We start from the raw sequence: 14,108 nt of genomic DNA, 5'->3' as shown, positions 1-14,108 counted from the left end.
CTGACATACAGAGTTATCAAACCACCACCCTTTGACTACACATCCAAACATCAGTTGCACTTTGACCTCATATGCCACATTAATCGACAGCCACCAGCCCAGGCTGGGAACTTCTCCCCCTGTAGGTCTTGCATGATACCTAGAAATTCCATTGCTGGACATCCTTCTGTGGAAGACACACCCACACTGCTAGGCATCAGCTTCTACTGGACTCCTTCCTATGCTGTACAATGTGTTGGGTCTCAGGCTGTACTGCTAGGTACTGGGCCATGCTGCACATTAACCCCTGTCCAAACCACAGTGCAAATAAAGTGCTGTGTGTCATGTTCACTTGAACACCAGGTTCCATCACAAATGACATGCTAGGTATCAGAGAAGGTTGACACCCACCTTAACCCTTGATATATACTACTGATCCAATGAACACTGCAATATTAATGGCTCTGCTAGACACCCCCATAACTGACATATGAAAGACACACAACTCTGTACAGATTTCAGTCATGTGTATTGAAGTATTTTGTATGCATATACAATAACTGGCTTCAAGCCTTACCCAAAATCACACCATTCTGTTGACATCACACACTACTAGACAGTGGCTGGGTGTAAACAGGGCTGAAAATTAGCAGGGCTTTTGTGGCAGCAGGTTGGGTGCAGGAAGAGAAACTTACTGGATGAGGTCTGTTATCATGCACAATACCTGGTTGGGACTGGGGAGTCCTGAGGATGAGATACAGAGTAGGGCATCCAGGCCTCAGGCAGGTGTCCAGCAAAGCCTGAAACCAAGCAGTGTGTTTCAGGCTGTGTGGAAGGGGTAGGAGTGACCAGCAGGGCCTGGTAACTAGTGGTACATGGATGGGTTGGAAGCAGGCCTGGGGGGCAGTAGATAGTAAGTCCTGTCATGGGCAGTTCCTGATAGTGGGATGAGTCTCTGGGAGAAGCAGGGGGATGCCCTGCAGTGTGTCTTATGAGTACAACAGTGTATGCTGGGTGGCATCAGTTGGGAGGTGTCTAGATTCATGAGGACATGACATTGAGCAGTCTATGTAGGATACCTGGGGGTTTTCAGCCAGGCCTGTTCAATAGTAGTGTGCATGGAGCAGTGCTAAAGATGATGATGTTATTAGGAAAAGTGTGTGTGTGTGTGTGTGTGTGTGTGTGTGTGTTCGTGTGCACTTGTACTTGTGGTGATTGCTCAGAACGTGTGCTTCATTGTCTGGAGACATCAGTCAGTGACTAGGTAGATAGAACTCCAGGGTCAGTATAGTATTAATGAAGTTGATCAGAGAAAGTATTTTCAAGATATGGAACTGAAGGATTTTGTAGAATAATGGTATAAAACAAGATATATGGAACTTGACAAATATAGGTCTGGGAGAGGAATTTGACTTTATTTTTAATGTATGGAGAAGCCAAGTTTTTTCTTTGACAGTAGGACTAGGTGTCATCATCTGTAAGGTGTCCGAACACTTAAATTGAACCCACCTCCAAACTGCTAGGTGTCAGGTGCTACTAGGATTCCTGTCTTCTACAGCCAGAGCCAAATGCACATGCCTAGGTGTCAGGTCCTCTAAGTCAACTCTCCATTCAAGAAAATGCTCCTCTACAGTTGGGTAGCATGTCCTCCAAGAGAGCAACAATGCAATGGCTAAAGCCCCATGTACAGGACTGGGTATCTGGTCTTTCTTAGTATCCCCTCACCTACAGCCACAGAGGCCATCCACAGCCCCCATATACCTATAACACAAGTGTCAGGGTCTAGTATTTATCTCTTCCCTTACATACACCACATATACATACATGGTTAGGTCACATTCCTGATGGGTATCTCCTCAGCTACAGCAGTGCCACACACCCAGAGCTAGGTGTCAGATCCTGCCATGTACCTCTTCCCCTCCATCTGAAGATCCAATACAGTTACACAGCTAATTATTTAGTACTACCAAACCTCTGCTATTGTCAAATGCCTGGTGCACAGCCACACACTCATAAACGCACTCAGGCACACATACTTGTATGATCCCATGCAGTTCTCATGAACACTCACCCAGTGTCATGTGCTTCAAGGTCTCCCCCATTCATCAAAAGCCCTGATTACCCACAGACATCTATGTGCTGCCCTTTTAGGTGTCCATTCCCTTCAGCCACACACATACACAGAGACAGACAGAGAGAGAGAGAGACAGACATACAGAGTCCCAGGTCAGGTCCTGCTGTTCCCACTCCATAACAGACAAAGCTGTCTACTCAGGACTAGGTGTCAGGACCTGATACATACCTCTTTTCCTGTATTCCAATACTCTTACACAGCTAGGTTACCAGTATGCACCCCCTCCCCTATAATCAAATGCTAGGTACACAGTCACACACTCAGAAACACACTCAGGCATGCATGCTCCTACAAATGCCTTCACAATCCCAATGCACTCTCACCTAGCTGTCAGGTCCTTGAAGAGGGACACCATACAACGAAGACCCACATACACTTCTAGGTGTTAAGTCCTGTGAGTTAGAGGGATCCCACATACAACAAACAAGCACACATACATCTCTAGGTGTTAGGTCCTGTGAGGTGTCCCACAGAGAGCCAAATTCCAAAGCCTACTAGGCGTTTCTCCTGCTAGGTGTACATTACCTAAAACCATTCTCTCTCTCTCTCTCTCTCTCTCTCTCTCTCTCTCTCTCTCTCTCTCTCTCTCTCTCTCTCTCTCTCTCTCTCTCTCTGCCTCCCTCCCTCCCTCCCTCTCTCTCTCTCTTTCCCTCTCTCTCTCTCTCCCTCCCTCTCCCTCTCCTTTTCCTGTCTTCTCTTAATGACACACACCAACAATCACACACACACACACACACACACACACACACACACACACACACACACACAAATACGTTTATTCAGATACATCTAAGCCCATGTCCTTTTAGTTATACACTTGCCTAGATCCAAAGATCCAAAGTATTTCAAAGTATTGCCTCCATTACAGGCAAAGCCACCCCGTCTTCCATAAGTACACACACACACACACACACACACACACACACACACACACACACTAGTGCTGTTATGTAAAAGGATCTGTTATAATTCTAACTGCATTAGAGCCAACGCCTTCCAAATACGGCTGTGTCAGCTTCTGCTAGGTCCATTCTTCCTACAGCCAATATTTCTCTTACACATCTAGGTATCATAACCTCTTGAGATCCAAGCTGCACAGTAAAGTTGAATGCACAGGACTAGGTGTCACATCCTGCTAGGAACCCCCTCACCTACAGCAAACACCCCAGATACAGCTCTCATATTCATATAAGGTAAGTGTCAGGTCAGGTGTTTATCTCTACCCTAACATCCAAAGATCCACATACACAAACATGGTTAGGTTTTTGGAACTGCTAGGTACCTTCACCACAGGAAAACACCAGGTTAACACACACAAACATACAAACAGAAGCATGCACATATGCAAACAATCATGCATGCAGGCCTGTTGGAACCCTCTCCAGGCTGTGAGTCCAAGGAGCTTTTCCCTAGCCCCATGAAAGGACCTATGGATTTATGGGAGGGCTAGGACTTGGCACCCACCTCTGATTGTGTGGCATGTTGTAGAATTGGGTGATTCCCTGCTGGACCTGACAAGTTGTCATGTGTGTGTTTGTAGCTTTGGCTGCAAGGGTGGGATGACAATGTTACTCTTGTATAATAGCCTTGTGTATGGGACAGCCAGGGCTACAATAGAGAGACCTTGTCTCAGAAAAGGATGAGGAGAGAAAGAGAGAGAAAGACAGAGAGAAAGAAAGAACAAAAGAAAGAAAGAACAAAAGAAAGGAAGAACAAAAGAAAGGAAGGAAAGAAAGCGAAAGGAAGAAAGAAAGAAAGAACAAAGAAAGAAAGAAAGAGAAAGGAAGGGGGTGAGAGAGAAGAAAGAAAGAAAGAAAAAGAGAGAGAAAGAAAGAAAAAGAGAGAGAAAGAAAGGGAGGGAGGAAGGAATGGAGGGAGGGAGGGAAGGAAGAAAGGAAGAAGAAAGAAGAAGGAAGAAAGGAAGAAAAGTAAAATTAACCTTAAAAAAAAAAAAAGAAATATGCCCCTATAGAGTTGTCCACAAGGAATCTCATGGAAGTGTTTTCTCAATGGAGAATCCCTCTTCTCAGATAATCCAGCTTGTTGTCAAGTTGACAAAACCTTAATCAACACAGATAACTTTAGCTACAGGCTGTCTGGCTTTGCTGCCTTTGACCTTGTAGGTGTCCAAAAATGGAAATTAAATAAGCTTGCCTTTTTCTCTAAGAGCTGTGGTCTTGGTTATTGCTCTCTTCATCTGTGGGCTGTCCTGGGCTGTTTTTCCTCAAACAGGTAGGGCTTCCTCAGAAGCCAACTTTATTTAGTTTCTTACTGTTATCATCCTTACTTCCAACTCAGAATATCATAATTAGCTGCACCAGCAGCAAGGAAGCTCGGTGATAATCCGGTGGTGGTGGTGGTGGTGGTGGTGGTGGTGGTGGTGGTGGTGGTGCACACCTTTAATCCCAGCTCTCAGTGGGCAGTGGCAGGTAGAACCTCCAGGTTTGAGGTCAGCCTGGTATATATAGTGAGTCCAGAGATAGTCAAGGCTACACACACACACAAAAAAAAACTCTGTCTCAAAACAGTAATTTTTTTTAAAAAAATAAAACATCTAATACTCTTCCAAATAGCCCAGATTTGATTCCTAGCACCCACATCTATAACTCCAGGTCTTGGGAATTTAACACCCTCTTCATGGTCTCTGAAGACACTGCAAGAGTGTATTGCACAGACAGACAGATGTGCAGGGGAAACTTCTATTCACAATAAGTAAATATATCTCATTCTGATTTCATAACAATGTAAAATAATTTTGAAGTATGAGCTGTTCCACTTAAATGTTCTCATTCCAAACTTAGAACACCCCTTGGTCCCATCATACCAGGACACCTGTCACCCATGCAAGCAGATACAATCAACAAGAGTTCTGCAGATGGACACAAGGCAGCTTTCTCCAGCCACAATGGAGATCACGAGATCCTGTGACCCATAGTGTTTCCATCTGATGTTCACTTCCTTGGGCCAAACTGGGCTTCCTTTCAGCTGCGGCTGCCATCAAATGATACAGTCAGCACTTTCCCTGAGTACATACACACTATAAACACACACACACACACACACACACACACACACACACACACACACACACACACACACACTGCTCTTTTCTTGGCTTTTAGCACCCTTCTTTGTCTGTTGGAGATTTTAAGATGTTGGTTTTTGGTCTTTTAAGACAAGGTGCCATGTGTCCCTGGTTAAACTCAAACTCACTGTGTAGCCAAGGATGACCAAAACCTTATGATCCTCCTGCCTCTACCTCTTGAGGTATATAGGCATGAACCACCAAGTCTGACTCACATGGTGCTGGGGATAGAACCCAGGGCTTTGTGAACACTAGGCAGGTAGGTACTCTATCCCCTGAGCCACAGATCCTATTTGTAGCCATGGTTTGTGTCTCTTCTCAAGGTGTCTGTGCAGTACCCAGGCAGCCAGGCTGCCATGAAAGCAATCCTTCCAGCAGCCTGGCTAACGTTCCTCATCACAAGGTAGTCAGAAGTCAGGAAAAGATCTAATGGTTGCCAATTAGGACACCAAAGCATAGCGCTGGAGTGGTGTGGGACAGTTGTACACTTTTGAAGGTGTATTTGCTGTGCTTGGTGTAATAAAAAGCTGAATGGCCAATAGCCAGGCAGGCAGTATAGGCATGATTTCCAGGGAGAGAAAGGAAGAGGAGATGAATCTAGGCTCGAGAGATCCCAGGAGACATGGAAGAAGCAGAATGGGCTGTACATTACAGAATGTAGATGAATAGAAATGTGTTAAGGTATAAGAACAAATCTATGCTAAGGTTGAGCTTTCATAATTATTTATGAGTCTGTCATTATTTGGGAGCTAGCTGGCGAAACAGAGAAATACTCATTGCACTGGAGAGATGGCTCAGCCCTTAAGAGCACTGACTGCTCTTCCACAGGTTCCAGGTTCAATTCCCAGCACCCACATGGCAGCTCGAAACTGCTGCTACTGCAGTTGCAAGAGATCTGACACCCTCACACAGACATATGTGCAGGCAAAACACCAATGCACAAAATAAATATAAGTTCTTTTAAAAAGGACAGCAAAGCTGCTGAGATCCCAATGCCTTAGCTTATTTAAAGGAAAAACAAATGTTAGAAGAACTTGCCAGGCATAATGGCAAATGCCTGGAATGCCTGCACCAATATCAGGAATCCAAGTTCATCCACCACTGCATAGCCAGTTTGAGGTCAGCCTATGCTACATAAGACCCTCCCCCACCACCTCATGTAAAGAAGGGCCTTATAATAAAATCCTGTCATGTGCATAGTGTCACACACCTTTAATCCCAGCACTCATGAGGCAGATGCAGGAGGATCTCTGAGTTTTTGGCCAGCCTGGTCTACAGAGCAAGTTCCAGGATGGCCAGAACTGTTAAACCAGATCAACCCTGTCTCAAAAAAAATTATAATAATAATAAAATCCTGTTGATGAAATCATTTTATAGCAGTTTCTTCCTAATGGACCACATTTTCGTGGAGGGAGGGGGCAGTTCAGATGACTCAGGAAATAAAACTGGAAAGTTTAGTGAGCTTCGGGAATCAGATGACACTAGACCCCTTCTCCCCAAGGTTATAGACCCAGCCACAGTTTCTGGGGAGAGGAGACTCCAGCCTGTCCACACACCTAAAGGTTGCACAGAGAGCTCATGGGACACAGTTTCCATGATCTGACACTCAGGCTGGGATATGCTCTCCCATGATGCAGTGTTGCAGCCAGAAGTTCCTCCAGTCCTGCCCAGCCCTGTGATCTGGATGAATCTCCCACCCCTGTCTCACAGCTGCTTGGTCCCAAGTAAACACACAGAGGCTTTTACTGTTTACAATCTGAGTGGCCAGGCTTCTTGCTAGCTAGCTCTTATAACTCACCTCAACCCATTTCTGTTCATCTACATATCGCATGTAGCCATGGCATTATCAGTCTACAGACATCTTGTTGATCCTTGTGTGGCAGGCTGGCATCTGCCCCGACTCCACTCTTCTTTGGCTTGACTTCAATACGAATGTACTGCCTCACCTTATCCTGCCCTGACATAGGCCAATGCAGCTTTATTTATCAACCAATCATAGCAACACATGTTCACAGCATACAGAAAGATATCCCACAGCACAGTGACCTTTGAGTCACCTAGGCTTCTGTAACTAACTCAAATAAACTCCCTCGGGTGCTATGTTAGACGTGGATATTAGATAATTTCTTTTATTCTTTTGTTTTGTTATTTTTTTTTTCAATGAGACAGGGTTTCTCTGTGTAACAGCCATGGCTGTCCTGAAACTCTCTATGTAGACCAGGCTGGCCTTGAACTCGCAGAGATCCCCCTGTCTCTGCCTCCTGAGTGCTGGGATTAAAGGTGTGTACCACCACTGTACAGTTGATAAAATAATTTCTTTGACCTGTCACCAGTGTCTAATTTGGGACGAATAATCTTTTGTTCACATCTCTCCAAGAGAAGGAATTCATAGGAGTTTTTTTCAATATATTTTATTTGTATGTAGATATAGATGCATGTGTGTGTGTGTGTGAGAGAAGCAGGCTTCAGATCCCTCAGGGCTGGACTTATGGGCATTCTCCATGAAGCCTGGCTTCTTATGGGGTGCTGAGATATGAACTCTGGTCTTCATGATTGTGCAACAAGAGCTATTTATATATTTGTTTGTTTATTAATTTATTTATTGTTATTTAAGTATATTGGTGTTTTGCTTGCATGTATGTCTGTGTGAGGATGTCAGATTCTCTGGACCTGGAGTTACAGACAGGTGTAAGCTACTATGTGGGTGCTGTGGATTGAACCTGGGTCCTCTGGAAGAGTAACAAGAGCTCTTAACCACTAAGCCATGTATGCAGCCCTGAGTTAGCAGTGTTCAACAGTACTCTACCCATAGTCAATTAGCCTTTGGGAGAACTGGGTCATTCCATCTGTCCCAGAGCCTGCCCTAAAGCTCTAACTAATGAGGGTGGCCACTGCTTCCTCTTACGAAAACACAGGTGAACTGATGGGGAATAAAGACCAATTCCAGAGGAAGTTTGGCCTAGACACAAACTTTCCTTTCTTCCTTTCTACCTTCCTTCCTTTCTTCCTTTCTTCCTTCCTTCCTTCCTTCCTTCCTTCCTTCCTTCCTTCCTTCCTTCCTTCCTTCCTTCCTTCCTTCCTTCCTTCCTTCCTTCCTTCCTTTCTTTCTTTCTTTCTTTCTTTCTTTCTTTCTTTCTTTCTTTCTTTCTTTCTTGACTTGGTTCCTCTGTTAGAGTCCTGACTGTTCTGGAACTCTTTTTAAACCAAGCTGGTCTCAGACTCACAGAGATCCACCTAGCTCTGCTCCCAAGTACTGGGATTAAATTCCTGCACCACCACCACCCCCAGGACCTGCCTTTGACACAGTCTCTATTCCCATCAATAATAATGGGTGGTTAAGGCTGTGGCTCAGGGATAGAGACGTAATACAAAACTAACAAAAAAGGGATAGAGACTTATGAGATGGCTCAGCAGGTCAAGATTCTTACCTCTAGACTGATGACCTGAGTTCTAGTCCTGCTACCCACGTGGACAGAGAACCAACTTCCTTAGGTTGTCCCAGTGTGTCCTAGTTGGCTTTCGGTGGCTGTGACAAAGTGCGTCACAAAAAGCAGCCTGGGGAGGAAAGGGTGTATTTGGTATACAGGTCCCAGGTCCATGACTGAGGAAAGTCAGGCAGGGGACTCGAGGCAGAAATTGGTGCTGTTCTGCTTCCATGAGGACGGAGGGAGGCAGCACTGATGGGTCCCAAAGTTGTTTTATTTATTTATTTATTTTTGGTTTTTTGAGACAGGGTTTCTCTGTGTAGTTTTGGTCCCTGTCCTGGATCTTGCTCTGTAGACAAGGCTGGCCTCGAACTCACTGTGTTCCTGCTGCATCTGCCTCATGAGTGCTGGGATTAAACAACACCCCAGGCTGACAGGGCTGCTTCTTTGTCCTCCAGCAGCTGGAAAGGAGCAGGGCTGAAAGAGCGCCCACCCCTGAGAACGGTGGAATTCCCACCCTGTTACAACATGTCCTTAGTACACCTTGAGCCGTGGTTCTAAACTTTTCTAATGCTGTGATTATTTAATACACTTTCTCGTGGTGTGCTGATCACCAAATGTGAAATTATTTTTGTTGCTGCTTCAGAACTGTATTCTGCAACTGCTATGAACCATAATGTAAATATTTCTGGAGAGAGAGGTCTTCAAAAGGGGTCAAAGCCCACAGGTCGAAGATCTCTGCTTTAAGAACTGACTGGAGAAATGAAGTGTGGACCTTGGATGTTACTGACCCTACACAGCATGTCAGTCACAGAAGCAAGACACTACTGGGTGTTATCAGCCCCTTCGTCCTGCCATTCCCTGCCTGATGCTCAGCAGCAGGTCCACTTCAAAGGTGACTAATAGATTGACCTGTCTGTGAACACCTTGACCACAAGGATCCATATTTTCCTGTCAGTCCTTGTCGTGTTTTCCTATCGCTGTATGTGAGCTCCTTCTAACTACCAAAGTCAGCCATTTCTCACCACATAGAATATTGTTCTGTATAGTTTGATATGAACAATTTGCTACAGATTTATTTCTCTACTGAAATAAAATATATGTGGATATTTACATGGTCTGAGTTGTGTTCGCTGTGCAGTTTCTGACATGTGTATTCCTCTTTGCAAGGGTTTCTTTGTTCTTAGATAAATTAAATCACAAACTTTTCCTTAACCTGTGGATTTACTCACCTTTCAGTCCCTGACTTTATCAGGAATTCATCTTCCTAGACTGCTGAAAAGAACCCTTCACTGTCCTGTGTTCAAATGTTTGTGGTGAGGAGCCTGCATGTCAGTCTTGGTGCTCACACTGATTGAAGAAATTACTTTCGTGTATACATTATCACTGTATGTGTGTGGGTGGGTGTTGTGCACACCTATTGGTGTTCATACAACTTTTTTCAAATGTATGTATATGTGGAGGTAAGAGATCCATCTTGGGTGTCTTTCTACTCTTGACTGCCTCCTTGACTTTTTATACTTAAATTATACTTAATTATACTTCACACACACACACACACACACACACACACACACACACACACACACACACACACTCCCCTTTGGGATTCTATGTGCTCCTGTGTGTGTGCCTATGGAAGCCAGGGCATAATTCATCGGTCAATTCTCACCTTCAATCATGTGAATCCTGAAGATTGAACTCAGCCCTTTGGTTTGGTGCCAAACATCTTCACCTGATTAACCAAATACTAGTCCTGACTGGCCTGGGATTCTTTATGTAGAATGGGATGCTCCAAAACTCACAGAGGTCCACCAGCCACTTTTTCCTGAATGTTTGGATTATGTCAGGGACAACGTCAGAATCTCTGGTTAGTGGAAAAATATAGACCCCCAAGAAGACAGGGAACTAGATCAGTTTACACTCAGGTTGCCTAGCAACAAGACATTGAGTCAGAGCCCTTGACCCTCTCACCCTGTAAACATCCTATACGAACATCCTGTTAGCTTAGCTTGCCCCACCTTATGCAGATGACAGCTTCCTTCTCCCCACACCCTGCTGAGCTATATAAACCTTTGTGGAAGAGAAATAAAGTGTACCTTGATCAGAATCCAGACTTGGTGTCTTTTATTTGTTACTCCTGTCCCTACATTCCCTCCTTAGGGTGGTGGAGAACCCGTTGAAGCTGTGCAGGCAGGGCAGGATTATAGGTGTGAACTGCCATGCCTGGCTTCAGTTTTATAAATGAATAGTGTTCATTTATTCCTCCACATATTCAGGGAAGAAACTGTACCAATGCACCTTTTTAATTCAGCAGTGTCGAGGATTGACCCTAGTAAACCCTCCTGTGCAGAAGTCAAAAGCTCTGAGTTCTGGCCCTACAATTCCCTACAATCCCACTGCAGTACAAAAGGTGATGGAATGCCTCCTACCTCATCCTCTGAAGCCAGCGTTTCACAAATAAGCAAACAACAGGAACAACAGCCCTGTGTCTGTCATGAACACACATGTAAATGCAGCCACATATCAATGGACAGTACAGGTGTTCTGGGCAACCTGTCATGTCAAGATTTGGGAGACGGTGGGAGAAGGATCAAGAGTTCAAGATTTCCTGAGCTTCATAGTGAGCCTCAGGACAGCCAGGACACAACATAATAGATCTCTCTCTGTCTCTGTCATCTCTGTCTCTGTCTCTGTCTCTCTCTCTCTCTCAAACACACACACACACACACACACACACACACACACACACTCACTAATCGCATTAACTCCTACTGTTAAAGGAATTACACAACTATGTCTCCAAGTTTGCACATGTAGGACCTCATAACCAGGTTCTCCACTCTTCTGCTATCTTTGCCAAGACTGCCAGAGCACTTCTGGGGCCTGGGAGGGCATGATATGAGGGGAGGGGGTGAGCACGAGGAAGGGAGAGCACACTGTCCATCTGGTGCACCCGCATGCTAGGTGGCTTAAGGGATTGGAGAAGATAGACTTTTTTAAAAAAAGATTTATTCATTTATTATGTATAAAGCATGAATGACTGCAGTCCAGAAGAGGGCACCAGATCTCATTACAGATGGCTGTGAGCCACCTTGTGGTTGCTGGGAACTGAAATCAGGACCTCTGGAAGAGCAGTCAGTGCTCTTAACCTCTGAGCCATCTTTCCAGCCCGAGGAGAAGATGGACTTTTCCATACACAAACTAAAAACTATGCGGAAAAACTCATGCACAGAAAAATCAATACATACAAATACATTCTAAATGAAAAGTGGTACTCTCTTCTTCAAAATAACCATCGCAGGATTCAGAGTTCTGCAGTTATACTAAGTAACATAAGAAACACATTTACCATAAGCTGATTTTATTTTAATAATTTCCACATTTGCTATGTGTTGCTTACACCATGTATAAATATTTAGAGAGTAAATCCACAAGCCAAAATAATCCTAAATCATTTTTACTATAAACAAGATTTATTAACCCCATGGTTTTCCAAACTCAGTAAATCATGGCTCCACAAAGCCTCCCTCTAGGATCTCTGTGCCTCTGTCCCTGTTCGCTAGCCCTCAGGTTCAAGCTTTCTGGAATGCATACCAGGTCTGGGGATTGCTGGAGGAGTGGAAGCAGAACCTTTGCCTGCATAGACTCCCCTGCAGGTGCAGGCAGATAGAAAGAAGGGCCCCTGGCTCCCCCACACTGGCCACCACAGGACTTCCATGTAGTCAGGAGAGGTCAGAGCCTGGAAACTGAGCTCCATTTCACCCACTGCTCCAGCTCAGCAGGTAGACCACATTCAGGCCTGAAGCCTCATCCCTTCACAGGACCACACCTGCTGCAGCATCCTGACCTGCCATCTATGCCAGCCATGCCCCTGCCACACAGCCACGACCCTGAAACCACTCCACCTGAACTGAATTCACCACACTCAAATTTGTCAATGAAGCTTGGTTCATCTGGGGTTCTACTGGAATTCAGGGAAGGGGTGGGGCTTCACCCTCAATTAAACCTCACACCTGGAGGATCCATTTCTCCAGATTCCAATATCTCAGCCATCACCAGGAGTGAGGGTTTTTTCCTCACCAAGAGCTTGGGAATCAAATAAATAACTTCAAATTCATTTCTGCTGTACTGATTCATTAAGTAATTCATGGAGAAGTGAGAATAAAGATTTACAGTAGTGTCTAGAGTTCCTGCCTGGGATTCCTCTTCATGATAGGCTTTAAACTGTGATGAAATAAACTCTTTGCTCCCTTCCTTGCTTTTGGTGAGTATTTTCTCACAACAGCAGAGTAGCAAATTAATCTATGTATATGGACTTTGGTGTGTTCTCTTGTTTGTTGTTGTGAAGCAGGGACTGGATATGGACTCCTGCCTGGTTGAGAACTCCAGTCCTACAAGCATCTCCAGTTCCAAGGTTCCAGGCTACTGCAACTATAATGCATGTGTCTCTAAAAATATGATTTGTTCACAATATAAGCACTGTGAGATGTTTCAATTGATTAGTATTTGAAGTTGTACTACTGAGCTATAGTTACCAAAACAGCAGAAATGGCAGAAAAAGAGAGACTGTGATGAATGGCATGGAATTGAACATTCAGACATAAATCCACACACCTATGAACTCCTACAAGCAGCTCAAAATACATAGTGTAAAAATGACAGTATCTTCAACAAACTGTGCTGGTCAAACTTATTTCATGCCTGTAGAAGAATCCAAACTGATCCATGCTTATCACACAGCACAAATGTCAACTCCAAATGGATCAAAGGGGTCAATATAAAAACATACAAATGCCCTGATAGATGAGAAAATATAACCCTGAGCTCCTTGAAAAAGAAAAACTCTCTGAAGAGAAAAACATTAGCACACACTCCATAAATAAAAAAATAAAGAAAAAGATTGGACCTCATAAAACTGTAAGGCTTCTGCACAGCAAAGGACAACATCATTAAGACAAAGTAACAGCCTATAGAATGAGACAAGTTTCTTTTTATCAACTACACACCTGTTACGGGGATAATATCCAAAACATGTAAGAAAAACTAAAAACTAGAGATCAGATAAACAAATAATCCACCGGAAAAATTGGTTAGAGGTCTAAATAGAAGTTTCCACAGAGAAACTCAAGTGGCTGAGAAACACTTGAAAAACTATTCAACATCCTTAGTTATCAAGGACATGCCAATCCAAACAATTTACAGATTTCATCTTACATCATCACAATGACTTAGGTCAATAAAACAAGTAACAGCTCCTGCTGGCAAGAATTTGGAACAGGGGAACATCCTCCATTGCTGGGAGGAGTGTAAATTTGTCCGGGCACTATAGACTCCAGTATGGAAGGTTCTCAGGAAGATGTATTGAGGTAATCTAATTAACTCAAGATCCAGCTATACCAATCTTGGAATATACCCACAAATTGTCACATCGCACTAAAGAGATGCTTGCTGAACCATGTTTATCCAGGTAGACTGTGTCTTC

Source organism: Peromyscus maniculatus, chromosome 21 (assembly GCF_049852395.1).
Source record: "Peromyscus maniculatus bairdii isolate BWxNUB_F1_BW_parent chromosome 21, HU_Pman_BW_mat_3.1, whole genome shotgun sequence".
NCBI lineage: Eukaryota > Metazoa > Chordata > Mammalia > Rodentia > Cricetidae > Peromyscus > Peromyscus maniculatus.
This window is presented reverse-complemented; position numbering follows the sequence as displayed.